Consider the following 15,079-nt stretch of genomic DNA (forward strand, 5'->3'; position numbering starts at 1 on the left):
AAAAAACATTTAATATTCACAGCCTCATTTAATCCAGGTTCTTGATCAGAATTTAATGTTATTTGCCACAAAGCTTCTTTTTGTTCTAATAGAGTTTTAAAATCACCACCCCTCAGATCCAGTTCCTTTGGTTCCAATACTGAAAACAGAAATTTGTTGTACTGAGGGCATCTAAGTGTATGCTTATAAAAAGCATTTTTAACATATTTCTTTTTTATATCATAATAATGCTCCCTAATTCTAGTATGTAGTGTACGAGTAGTCATCCCAATGAAAAAGGCACCAGAGTGGGAACACACCCCAGTGTAAATCATCCCTTTACTTTTACAATTGAAATGACCAGGGACTTTGATATTGTAAGGCAAGTGTGCTAAACTTATATATGGTCCTTCCAAAATATACCTACAGGTATTACAGCAACCACATTTAAACATACCTAGGGCTCTATTACAGTTAGTTAACCTGTTACCAGCTGATACTTCATTTTTTCAAATAAACTTTTAAAATACAATATTTCTTAAACACAAAAAATATCTAATTCCAATTACCTTAAAAAGGTCTTGGTTTCCTTCCAAAATTTTCCAAATTTCCTTAATAATGTTTTGAATGAGCACTGAATCAACTGTCCTGTCCAGATTGCAGTATGTATGTCCTTTATTGGTTTTATTACTATTATTAATAAATGGAACAACAAGAATAGGGGGTAATGGGACATCATTTTGCTAATAACAAACTCAGCTGTGTTTTCTACCTGAACCTCTTGATAGCCCCTTTCAAGAAATAAACAAATAATAAATTCTACTTCATCTAAAAAATGTGAATTTTCACTAGTCATATTGCCCCTTTGGAATATTTTTTTTCATAAAAGAAGGATGTAAACTCTGGTAATGTAAGTAACTATTTGTAAATGTGTCCTTATGATGTATTCAACTGACAAACCTATTCAAGCACAAATCCCATTCTAAATTAACATCTAAAAAATTAACTTTCAACCCCACATCTCCAAGAGTGAATTTCAAAAATGCAGAGCCCTGGTTTAAGGCTCCTACAAATTTGTGGACTCTATCTAAATTATTTTCTATTACAAAAATTAAGCCATACACGTATCTTTGGTAATAAGTAACCTGGAACTGGTTGAAAAAAATATACAAAATCTGGTACTTCCACCAACCCAATACCATATTGGCAAAAGAGGGGGCAGTGGGGGACCCCATCGCTACCCCCTTAATCTGTCTAAAAATCTTTTTACTAAACATAAAATAGTTATTATTTAATAACATTTCCAGCAATTCACAGTAGAAATGAACTTGATCATTAGAAAATTCAGAAAATCTATTTAAAAACTGTCTAACATGTTCCACACCAGTATCGTGTGGAATACAAGTAAATAAAGATACCACATCTACTGTGAATAAAATGTATTTACTTGGGTCAAACACAACACTTGCTGAAAAATTTCTAAAACAATTCAAAAAATCCCATGAGTCTTTAGGGTAAGAGTCCAGTTTAAATATTAAAGGCTTGAAAAAGTAGTCAACCATCAATGAAATACCTTCAGTTATATAGTTGGGGGCAGATACGATAGGACTAAAAGGGGGGTTTGTTCGATTTTTGTGAATCTTTGGAATTCCAAACAAAATCCCCAGTCTGGGTTTTTCGATATTACAAAAATCATACATAGTTTTGTCCAAATTACCATTCATAAAATTCTCAAATAAGAATGAATCATCCTGTAACTGCTGTTAACAACATTTAAATTCACTTGCTCATACTCTTGCACATTGTTTAGCATGTTTTCAATATTGTTAACATAACATCCAATAAAAGTATAACAAACAGTCCCAGATAAAGAGCCACCTTCCGAATGCGAAAATAGTAGTACAAACAACAGATGATGCTCTCCACATGATAAAAAATCCTTTATTCACTGCAGTAGTAAGCGCTTTCGCGTTGTTACAAACGCTTCATCAGACTTATAAAACAAATATATTCACAAACTTCTTTAAAAGCATTCACCAATTAAGAACAAGTAATCAAAATACTAATGTGAAATAGTCAATTTCATCACTTTCAAAATAAAAGTGTATTCACAATTGTGTGTGCCTAAAAAGACGTACCTCTTGCCAAATATATATATATATATATATATATATATATATATATATATATATATTTAAAAACATGTGTATAAAAACTATTTATACTAACTCATTGAAATATGTAACAACATATCAAAAAATACATATCAAAAACATAGGTGTAGGTACCTCACATTATTTTAGGTTCAGTGTAGTACAGTTAGTGAAAAGGACTAATAGATTAGGTAATATAAAAAAATTATACTGAAGAATGTGAAAATCGGTGGATCATGAGACTACAGGCACATAAAGGGAGAGGACTTAATGAGAAGGTTACTTTAAAGCCATTTTTAGGAGCACGTCCATACAAGCATTAGAGCCATAAAATGATTTTAGCATAGTCACTATAATATATTGTTACCAAGTGTGTTTTTTCAAAAATGCTTTTGATATGTATTTTTTTATATGTTGTTACATATTTCAATGAGTTAGTATAAATAGTTTTTATACACATGTTTTTAAATATATATATATATATATATATATATATATATATATATATGGGTTCATATGAATCCGTCGACAGCCGAAACATCGACGCTTACCTCATCGACACCAAAGCATCGACCGTTCAGAACATCGACAATCCAGGTAAGCGATTTTCCCCCTTACAGGACCCATGGTAGCACTTGTTTCGCTAGTGCGACGCTATGGACAACGCAAATTCTCAACAGTCGCTACCATGGGTCCTAAGTGCTACGATGGGTCCTGTAAGGGGGAAAATCGCTTACCTGGATTGTCGATGTTCTGAACGGTCGATGCTTTGGTGTTGATGAGGTAAGCGTCGATGTTTCGGCTGTCAACGGATTCATATGAACCCATATATATATATATATATATATATATATATATATATATATATATATATATATATATATAGTTTTGGCAAGAAGTACTTCTTTTTAGGCACACACAATTGTGAATACACTTTTATTTTGAAAGTGATGAAATTGACCATTTCACATTAGTATTTTGATTGGTTATTCTTAATTGGTGAATGCTTTTAAAGAAGTTTGTGAATATATTTGTTTTATAAGTCTGATGAAGCGTTTGTAACAACGCGAAAGCGCTTACTACTGCAGTGAATAAAGGATTTTTTATCAGCTGTGGAGAGCATCATCTGTTGTTTGTACTATTGTTAACATAACGTTCAGTGTCCATTATTACAAGGGTTCCCCCTTTATCACTTTTCATAATTCTTATTTTTGCATTATTCATTAGTTCAGTTAAAGCCTTTTTATCATTCTTAGTAAGATTATAACACTTATTTATGTTTGTTAAATTATCATGAGTCCACACTTCCCTTATCTGTCTTTCACAAACAGTTTCAAATATTTTAAAGTATGGGAAAGCATAGGATTAAAAGAAGATTGATCAAGGAGGAAAAGATTGTTAAGAAGTTGTGAGTGTGAGACTATATCAAAAGCTTTAGACAGGTCTAAAATATAGTTGTGACAAGTTTGCCAGAGTCTCTAGCCTTATTGACAGTGTCTGTGAAAGATAGTAAGGCTGTAGTTGTACATTGGCCAACTGGAAACCATGATGGGGTTTAGTGAGTAGATTGCATTGTATTAAAAGGGTCTATATTATAACATCGAAGTCTTACAACCTTGAATGTTATAATAACGAACCCAGTAGAGTGAACGCTGGAAATAACTAAGCTGCAGAACACCGAATACTTTCCTAGGGAAAGTATTCGGTGGGCCGTTTCTGCAGCTTTGTTATTTCCTCGACTGTGGAGTGAAGTTTATGGACCAGGTTAAGGTAAGTGTGCAGATGAAGGTGATTGTGCGATTGGGAGCAGGTTAGGTGAGTTAGGGTTAGGGAGTGGGTCAGGTAAGTGTGCGATTGCATGGACATGAGGGTTAGGGTGGGGTAGGTAAGTTAGGGTTAGGGCGCGGGTCAGGTAAGTGTGCAATTGCATGGACGTGAGGGTTAGGGTGGGGTAGGTGAGTTAGGGTTAGGGAGTGGGTAAAGTGAGTGTGCGATAGTGACGGACCTTAGGGTTAAGGTTGGGTTAAGGTAAGTGGATAGCTAGTGGTGTATGTATGATTTAGTGTAGGGTTTTGTGAAGTGTGTGTGTGTGTGTGTGTGTGTGTGTGTGTGTGTGTGTGTGTGTGTGTGTGTGGATTATTTATTTTGTTGTGCTTGTGTTGTGTGCATGCTTGTTGGAACAGCAAATTTTTTCCCTGGGAAAAAATTTGCTGTTCTGACTGTTCGGTTTTCTGGTGTTTCGCTCTACTGGGTTCCATATTATAACATTCAAAGTTGAAAGACTTCAATGTTATAATATAGACCTGTATTAAAATTGTAGAAGTTGTTGATGAATTTCTCTAGAATTTTAGACAAGGGAAACAAGATAAGCTATAGGACAAAAATGTGTTAATTCAATAGAATGTCCTCCTTTATGCAAAGGAATGATATGGGACATTTTCCAAATGTTTGGAACATTAGATTCTGTAATAAATCCATTAATTTATTTTATTTTATTTTACATTTCTTTACTGGGATAGTCCGACTGGAAACATGTTCTTTTTCAGCAGAGGCCCAGGGAGAAAAGCTCCACATACAACAAACAGAGATGGAAAAATACTAACATGGACATCAAAATTATTACAAGATAAATTTAGACAATAAGTAGGCGATCTCCAAAAATTTTACAGATTAGTATAATAGACATTACAGTGTTATAGAGACAGACATTCCATTTTTCAAGAGAGCATTCCATAATTACAAATCGTTTCAATGAGGATACTGATTGGTTCTGCTATGACATCTGCTGCTGATTTTATGTAGTGATGAGAAAGAGCCTGGTTTATGTCTGGATGATTGATTCTTTTATTAAACTTGTAGGTACTGGTTGAAGGGAAAATTGAGCTGAGACAGGTGAGGGAGAATGGGAGGGATGGCATTATATGTATATTGAGAGGAAGTTAATATGGGGGCTGGATTAGGTGTGCTTAGAGGAGAAAAGGAATAAGAAAAGGAAGAGGTTAATGTACCCATTCATTTTATGAAGTATATGTTGAATTTAGTAGCAATTTGTAGAGGAGAGGCATCTGTGTCTGGGCAGGGGTCCTTTTTAGTACCAGGAATAAACAGGGATGCTATAGAGGCCCAGATCTTTTAGGGTTGCTTCTATTGTATATCTTGCATATAAGTATAATATAATATAGTTTTCTCGTCTCTTTTCATTTGTTTTTTTGACCTGATTTCGTAGGTGTCTCAATAATTGCAGGTGTTTACTATTTCTGTTTCTTTGCCATGAGTTCCATACTTTGTCTCTCTCTTTCATAAGGAGTTTACATGTTTGACAAGCAATGGGGCCAAGCTATTTTTGGTTCTTTTTGTACACAATGGGCAAGGGAGTTAAGGATGTTGAGAAACGTAGCACTGAAATATTTGACTGCCTCATTTAGGGGAAGATACATCAGAATAGACCAGTTAATAGCTTTTAGAGATCAGTAAAATGTCTTTAAATAATTTAGTTATGTTACAGGTAGTTTTAAATGCATGTTTCCTTGTGAGTTGAATGTCAGTCCTAAGGTAACAGGTTAGAAAATGGTCACTGAGGGAGTTAGGGAGTGTGCCTATTGATGTAAAATTAGAAGAGCTAGAGACAGGTATCCAGCTGAGAATGGATTCTTGAGAATTATTTTTGCTAAATCTTGAAGGGGAATTGATAATTTGTGTAGAACCATAGAGGTCCATACTGTTAACAGGGCTATTAAAGGTAAGCAAATGCTAGTCAATGTTAATGTATCCTAGTATGATTGCTTTATTGCTTACTGTGGTTCAAACCCAGGCTAGAATTTATTTGAGAATTAGGATGCTACGTCCTGAGGGGAAATACACTATAAGTCATATGCTTTTGGTAGTAATTAACTTTAGGAATGAGACAAGAATTTCTGCTTTTCCAAAAACTGGGATGTTCTCAGTTAAAGGAGTTTTTGTGAATGTATTTGAGAAGAGTAGGGCTATTCCTTCTCTTTCTTATTAGTTTTATCTAACCTGTTAATATTATAGTGTGGTGATAACATTTTAGTATTTTTTTTAATATTGGGTTTAGCCATGTTTCTGTTACTGCTATGATATCTAATTTGTACTGATTTATCCAAGCATGAAAGGAGGTGTTTTTGTTACAAATGCTTCTAAGGTTTAGAGTAATAAAATTTAAGGATTCATGGTGAGTTTTGTGGTTGTTCTGCTAAACAGGACAAGGATTTGGGTGGATAACCCCACATTGATGGAGATAAATACTTTATTTTGAATGAGAAATGTAGTCACTATAGGTAGCATTTTTAGTTCTATATTGGGATGGACTGTAGAAACGTGTTTTAGTTGGGGGTAATGGATGAAACTACTGGGAAATAAATTAGGGAACATATTGGAATAACTTTTAGGGGTGAAAGAATTGTTGCAACTGAAGTACCAGTGGTGGTATAAGTTTTGAGAGAAAGATCTGGTGATAATGTGAGATGGGGGAGGAGAACTAGAAGCAGGGTGAGGCCTGAGGCAATTAACATGGTAGAAGTAATGTGTGTGTGATTCTAGTATATTTAAGAGGAGGAAGAGAAGAAGATTATACAAGTTTATAGCTATGAAGGTGGAGTGGATTCAGAAGTGAATAAAGGTGTACTTAAAGGGAAGAAAGAAACAATGAAGTGGTATGTACTTGATGGAATAATAGATGATTACTGTGGATTGATGTTTTATTAGGGGAGATGAGTAAGTATAATAGTATGTGTACTGGGGGTGGGAACTGGAAATAGGGTCGGGAGTGTAGTGCAGCCCAAGCATAATAAGGGCTGAAGAGAATGGGTCTGACCCGTGCAAATGCTATGGTGATAAAAAAACAATCTGTAGACGGTTGTAAAAGGTAAGCAGGTTCTTATTCTGACACATTTCTATTATTAGTTATCACTAGAAATTTAGTAAAAACCTGTTTAGGTGTCTTGCATTCACTTGTGCTGGAATAACTACATTCTAAGGAAACTTAAGAAAGAATGTATGAGTGCTGAAGCTTAAACCATTCAAGATAAATGATAACAACAGAAAGACTGTTTTGTTCTACTTATGTATAAGGGAAAGTGGTGCTACCGGGATAGTATTATATCAACAAGGGAGTTACTAGTTTTGTTAGGGGGATGCACACATAGTTACTTTAAGATGGAGTATATAACTTCCTTCAATTAGTAGAAAAATTGATACAAATATATTTTTCTATGCTTATGTGTTTAATTTGTCTAGGAAGAGATATTTCATATCTGAAAGTTAGTTCATCCCTACTTTATAAGCTTTCAGACAGCCAGGCAGGGTCTAAGTTTATTCACCACTGGGTATTTCCGGAAAGAATAGATAAGATGTTGTTTTCAAAAATGTACAGCAGTAATCTGAGGAGAACTTGGCCTTTAAGTGATTCTTTCTATGGTATGTGACTATAAAGGAGAAAGAGAAAAAGGGAAAAGATAAATAAGTCAGTTGTCGATAGTTAAAAGAATATCTACAAATTAAAGTCTATGTTAGGAAAGTAGTCAGAAATATTTTCAAATAAGTAAATGAAAAAAGGACATAGAATAAGTTTGGAGAGCAATTTTAGTGTGTAGAATAAAAAGAAGGACTACATTGATGATCGTACATATTTTTTTATTCTAATAGAATACACCTTGTACACTATAAACTGATATGTGCAATCTGCTGAATGACTGTAAAAGGATAGTTTTTATTTACTGAAATGTACTTCTAGCTTTGTTACCTGTGTAAATATACTTCTGTACGCTGCAAGTTTTACTATTTGTAAATGTACTTTTTGTTTATCACATGTAGTGAAGTTGTAAATGTAAATGCCATTAGTGGAGTTGGCTCCCCGTGCCTAAACCTGTAAGACCTATTACACATTCACAAGTTCAATGGTAAAGTAAATAATCAAGGGATCCCAATCTCTTTGCCAACATAAAAAGAGCATGTGGGAGGGAAAGATATTTATCAGAGAGAATACCACTCCTTTGGAACCATCTTCTAATCCAAATAAAGTACTTCTCTTACTCTGTTCAACTGAAATTTTGATGACTGTATGAGAAACTATAAATTCATCCCTCACTTATGGAAATAAGCAAAAAGTAAATGCCACAGCATATCCTTGTTTTGCCTGCCTCTGGGTTATTCATACACAAAACATAAAGGTTAATGATATACCATGGGAGTGTAAGCCTAGGCTTCTTAAGATCCTCACATATCAACAGCCTAGTAAGTACCTATGAATCTAAAATGGGCCTTGCCCAGTTGGACTTTCTCAGTAAAAAAGACAAATAAATAGAAACAAATATATACTTCATTGTATGTCTGTAATTTATATTTTGCATTACTGCAACATATCGTTACTGAAAGTAGGCCATGCATTCTAATCCCCCAACCATATAAACAGTAAATAAATAATAACAGGATAAAAACCCATCTAAATTTGGCTTTGGTAGTACAAAGTTGGGCCTACATAACCTGGTAGACTTCTTTTATAGGGTCACTAAGGCAATGGGACAAGGGTAAAAACAGTCCATCATGCGTATCTTGACTTGGCCAAGGCATTCGATATGATACTCAACTCAGGCATTGTTGCTAAGCTCTCTGAGCTAGGCATATCACCCTACATAACTCGCTGGATTGCCAGCTAGCTCACAGACAAGACTCAAGTCTGGACTGGTGAGATCACCTTCTCCAAAAGATCACTGGAGTTCCCCAAGGCTCTGTGCTGTGTCTGCTCCTGTTTGGTGTCTAGTTCTCAGAAGTCAAGGCTAACATTCAAGGCCTCTGTCTTACCAAGTTCACAGCTGACTGTGAACTGGCAACTATTATAAATTCCCTCAAGACACCAAAGGGCTTTAACACAGAAAAATAACTGGTTCCAAATCCATGACCTAAAACTCAATGCCAAAAATGCATTATAATGAAACCTTAACAATTAGATTAGAAATTATAAATTTACCCCTGGTCTGGCCCCATATCCCTTATGGACAGTGGCCATCAGTAAGAAAAGTATTATCCTAACTAACACCTTTCCCACAAATAACTTAGTTGCCTCCTACTAACATGCCCCCCCTATATAGATGGCTATGATACTGGAATCCAAATGGGTTTGGGGTGCACAGCTAGGCATGTAAGGGCCCTAATGGTCATTAGTAAATGAACAACAGCAACCACCAAGCGAAAAAAAGCAAAATACAACCCAAGGGTGATCCACAATGGTCATTAACCTAGTAATAATCTATAAACATGTGAATCTATGAAAGCTAACAGTCACAGGGATGAAGGAAATTTTAGGGAAGGGCTCATCATGCAACAGTGTCATGAAATTTGGTGCAGGAAAGAAAGTCCGATATTCTACAGGCACATGCTGCTCCAACTGTTATATATTTATTCTGTTCTCACCTGAAGTCGTTGAGATGGGATCTAAACTGTGAAAACCTGGTCATCTTACTTAACACTGGTCTAATCATGTGACATGTAGAGGTCTATGTAGCTCACAGTGCTTTTCTCTCACAGGTAGCTTGTTAACCATCAGTGGGGGGGAGCAATAATCAAAATAAGTTCATTATAGTGGTGGCTATTCATGCAAGTTTAGTTCCTTTCTTTAACAAGAGGCAAAGAGCTGAGCCGGATCCAGCACAAGGCTCCTGCCTAGGGCCCAATGCTAACTGAGTACACATAAAAATTAACATCACAACAGAAGTCCATCCTGATGGATACACAATCATTCTGTCTGTTGCTAATGCACAATCATTTGGCCATTGCTAAGTTATATGACTGTGCATCATTCAACACAGAGCAGTAGTTGTGTACAGTGCATTTAAAAAAGCATCCTGTACCAGATGCATTTTCCCTGTCCAAGATATCCATCACCGTTAAATAAGAGCTAGTTTATTGACCTGTTACATTTCAAAAAATGTATCTTACATTGAGGATCAGGAGATTGACTTTTAGCTTTTTCCAATTACTTTAAAGCTTTATTTAAAGCAAAGCTTTTGTTTATGTTATTTTTTTCATTTTGCATCGTTAGCTCTCAATTTCTCCCTCCCTCCTTCGCCATCCCTGTCAGTCCAGTCAACTTCTTACCCCCTTGGCAGATGCAGTGGAGCAGACTATACAGATGGCAGGCCTAGGTTTTCATACAGCTTGCAATTAGTTAAAATGTAAAGCATTAGAGTTATTTGCTGTATATTAGCTGCTGTCTCAGCTTGGCAATAACTTGCCCAAAAGTGCTCCTGCCCTGTTTGTTTAAGCATAGTGGTAGGTAATAGCTAAACTGCTTCCTATTGAAATGTCAGCACTTGAAATGCCAAGTGCTGATAAGTGGAAAAAAGATTGTAAATGCAATAAAAGGGCAAATCTCAATCATTGCTCATGTCCTTTAAATTTCTTTTTTGCAGAGAGACCAGCCCTTCTGCACCCCCACACCATCCGAACTCGCCATACCTTGGAGATAACTCACTATTCTGAGAATTGGCCATCTTAGGCTTAGTATATGTAAGTTTGTTTTTCCAACCATTCAGTTTCCATGTTTTAGGACTTGCTCTAGTGGATCCCAGCATTTCAAATGGTTACTGAGCTTGACTAGTTGTAGTAGTAGTAGTTGTAATAGTACTGTTTTATTATTATTATTATTATTATTATTATTATTATTATTATTATTATTATTAAATAAAGTAGGTATGATAGTCTTATCTTGTAATTTAACCTGCAAGTACTTTATTCAACAACATCATGACCAGTCAACACAGGCACTTAGACATGTCACTTACTACTGTCTTCAGTCTCTCTGATTATTTCTCATCACTCATCCATTTTAGTAAACTAATAAATATGCAACGCAACAATGGCCAACTAGTGTTTGCAGTTTTCCTTGACTTATCAAAGGCATTTGATACAGTCTCCCATACAAAACTCCTAACATTATCTCAGAATTAAAACTAACTACTCCCACTCTACTATGGTTTCAAGACTACCTCTCCCAATGCCAACAAGCGGTTCAGTAGGAAAAATTCCCTTCCCTCTACTTCCTGTAAAACTAGGAGTACCCCAAGGATCAATCCTAGGATCTCTACTTTTCACTATATTTACAAATAATCTTCACAAAGCCACCCCTCTAGCAATCCTTGTTCAATACGTTGACAATACCTTAATCTGCTCTGCCTCCACCCTCCAACTTCATATCGAGACCAAGAAGCCTTTACATCAAGCAAAACCTGGCTAACAAACTCCTAGCTAATACTAAATCCTAAAAAGACCCAACTTATGCTCTCCCGTCCTTCCAAAGAAGCAGTAACTGCTCTCCCATTCCCTATTTCAACATCAGATAATACCCCTGTCTCCCCCATCAGACAAACCAAATTACTAGGGGTCATTATTAACAATAATATGAAATTTGACAGACACATAGCTCATACAATAACCAAAGTCAACAAAAAACTAGGTACTCTTTACAGATGTAAAAACTTCCTAACCAACAACAGTAAAGTTACCCTAGCTCATACCCATCTTCTCTCTACCCTACTGTATGCTTCCCCTGTCCTAATTAATCTAAACAAGAGTGATTTAAACAAGGTATCAGCATGCTACTACAAAATAACAAAATTCACCACAAACTTCTCCTACCACACCCACCACTGTCAACCCCTAAAACAACTTTCCTGGCTGGAACTCCCAAACACCTTATCTCTAAACCAACTTCTTCCAGCTCACCAATTACTGTATCAACCTGACAAAACTCCAGCCTTACAAGACCTGATCACTCTCTACTCCAATAACCAAGAACTAAGATCCACTAACAAAGCACTAATCGCAATCTCCAAAAGCCATTACAGCTCTAGTGACTCCCTGCATTCTAACAATATTGCCAAGACTTGGAACTCCCTACCACTACAAATGAGGGTACAATCTAGCAAACCTACCTTCAAAAAACAGCTTATTGAGAGGCGGAACCTGAATGGCTAACTGAAAGCAGCAGTATTTTAGAGCTCCTTATAACTAATTAAATAAGACAGGAAAAATATTCTTTTTTTTTCTTCAAAGTATAAAATATTATAGATAAAGGACTAATTTACATAATTAGAAACATTGGTGAAGTTTGACAAATAATTTCCTGTCAAAAAGCTTGGGGATATATTCACTTGTTAAAATGAGCAACTCAAGGAATTCTCACCAGGATGCTGCCTTAAAGAAGGAACTACAACAGAAGACATCTAAACTGCAGGTGTTGTCTTTGAAGATGGATAATTTTAAAGAAAACCTAGAAAATCTTAAAACAAGCAGTCAAAAACAGGCTGACACCCTCAAGGAAATGCTACAACAACACCAGACAAGGATAACAGGAATAGAGGTTTCTCTAAATGACATAGAAAGCAGACTTAATGAAGAGGAAACACAGAAAGAACTGCTTCTTAAACAAAACGCTTAGTTGGCTAATAAAGTAGATGACTTGAAAAATAGGGAGAGGAGAAATAACATCAGGATTTTCGGATTACCTGAAAACACAGAAGGTGAGGATATTATTTCCTTTTTATCAAGCTGGATCCCTGACTTTTTAAATTTAAAAGAAGGACTTTCTTTTGGCATTGAAAGGGCGCACAGAGCTCTTGAGAAACCTACCACTAACTCAAACTCTCCTCCTAGGTCAATAATTATCAAATTTCTTTCATACTTGGACAAGGTAAGATCTGCTTGGAGGAAGGCACCTCTAAAAAATAAACAGAGCCTGATAAGATTTGATGACGACTATTCATCTAGAATAATGGAACAAAGGAAAAAAGTGTGGCCAATGATAAAGTTTCTGAAACAAAATAACATCAAGGCACAACTTGCATATCCACCTAAGACAAGAATAATGTATGCCAACGAGATGAGGACTTTTATTGACTTAGAGGAAGCCTCTTCATTTATTAAAACTAATAATGTGATTACTTTACCATGGACTGGATGTCACCTTCTCTCAAGAGAATAAAAGAAACAAATGTCTGGACAGACGTCAAAAAGAAGAAGCAAAAGACTGATACTGTTACAGCCAAATCTCTCAAAGCATCTACTATGATATGAATTGTTTTAACATTACTTTAAATGACCAATTTTACTGCTTGGAATTTTAAAACAAAGGTAACTAACTACTGGAATCTTTATCTATATTTTTTGAAAATAGATGACACATGAGAGTTTTCACATTACCTCAGGTATGTAAAACAGGATACTTTTCTTTCACAGAAGGAAGGGTTATATAGCACATAAAATATTTATACTGTAAATCAACATACATAGTATATGTGTATCTTCTCTTAATTTTCTCTTTTCTTTCTCTCTTCTCTCTTTTCTCATTATTTATTTTTACTGCATCGTGTCTCCCTTTCTAAATTCTCTCCTATTTACTATACCAATATAGTCTGCATATATTTAATAACTCACTATTTATACATAGATAAATAATAGTCTAAAATAATCTAGTTTTAAGGTAGACTAATTGGAACAGTGAACTTAATTAATCGTTATTACAATATTTATTAGATTAATGATAGTCACTGTTAGGCTTATTGGGAATGGGGACATGTTCGTGATTAACTTTGAAATGTTCCATTCATGCACAGATGTCCTTTGAATTATTTCCTTTTAGTATTAACAAATATATATATAAAGAAAAGGAGGGAAAATAAACTGTTGGTTAAGAGAAGTGAAGCTTTCTTCACATTCTATTTATGTTGCCATAGCAACAGTAAACAATTGCTGCAGTTTCTAAGGGCACTGTGAACTTGTGAAGTGCATTTAGCCTCACTGATCATTCCAAGATGGCTGCCGACTAGATTGGTCCCTACTCTCTGAGCTCCTCACAGATATTTAAATTCTAGTGATTTTTATAACTTTATATCAAACTTTTTCCTCAGTTTTTTTTCAAAAAACATTTTATAAATCCTCTTCTACGTATTTGGATTATTTTTGGCTTGGAACTTCTGATCCTGGGACTTATTTTACCTCAGAACAGCTCTGATAATACAACTATTTTGCCACCTGCTGCTTCAGGCTATTCCTGATCCTGACATCCTGTCAAGTGCACTTCATTCCGGAGCATGGCTACAAAATCTGACTCCATGGAGACTCAAACCACAAAGGCCAAATTTTCTTCAATGCTCTCTCCTGAAAAAGACTCCAGTTCAAAAAGATTAAGGACATCCAAACAATCTACTGAAACTTCCAAAGTAAGTAATAAAGACTTAATTGACTCAAACTTTTATTTAAAGGAATTAAAAGTAGCATTAAAACCTATCCAAAGTGCCATCCAAAACTTTTCAGAACAGTTTGCAGATTTTAGTAAAACTTTAAAACAAATAAATGACAGAATGGACATGATAGAAAATAGAAATACAGCTCTAGAGATAAAAACTGATACTTTGGAAACTGTTCTTAAATCTAAAGATAAGATTATCTCTGATATACAAACTAAACTGCTGGATTTGGAAGCCAGAAGTAGAAGAAATAATATCATTATCCGTGGCTTGCCAGAATCTTATGACAATAAAAATTTATTATCTGTGACTAAAGACATTTTTGAAGCACTGTTAAAATGTGAAACATCCTCAAAATCTATAATTGTAGAGAGAGCACATAGAGCTTTACGTTCCAGACAAGATTCTTCTACACCAAGGATTATCTATACTAAATTATTAAACTTTCAAGACACTTTCCAAATACTGGAGACAGTGAAAAGTAAAAAACAATTTATATGGAAATCTCACAAACTGTCATTTTCCCAAGATCTTCCTTCTCAAATAAAATTAAACAGACAAAAACTTGCACCTTATTGTGCTGATTTGATAAAAAGAGGAATAAGATTTTGTATGTCTTATCCCAATACTTTGTCTTTTATAGTTAATGAAAAAAGATTTGTGTGTTCTGAACCAAAAGAAGCTAAT

This window comes from Protopterus annectens, chromosome 3.part0 (assembly GCF_019279795.1).
Source record: "Protopterus annectens isolate FY-2018-M chromosome 3.part0, PAN1.0, whole genome shotgun sequence".
NCBI lineage: Eukaryota > Metazoa > Chordata > Ceratodontiformes > Protopteridae > Protopterus > Protopterus annectens.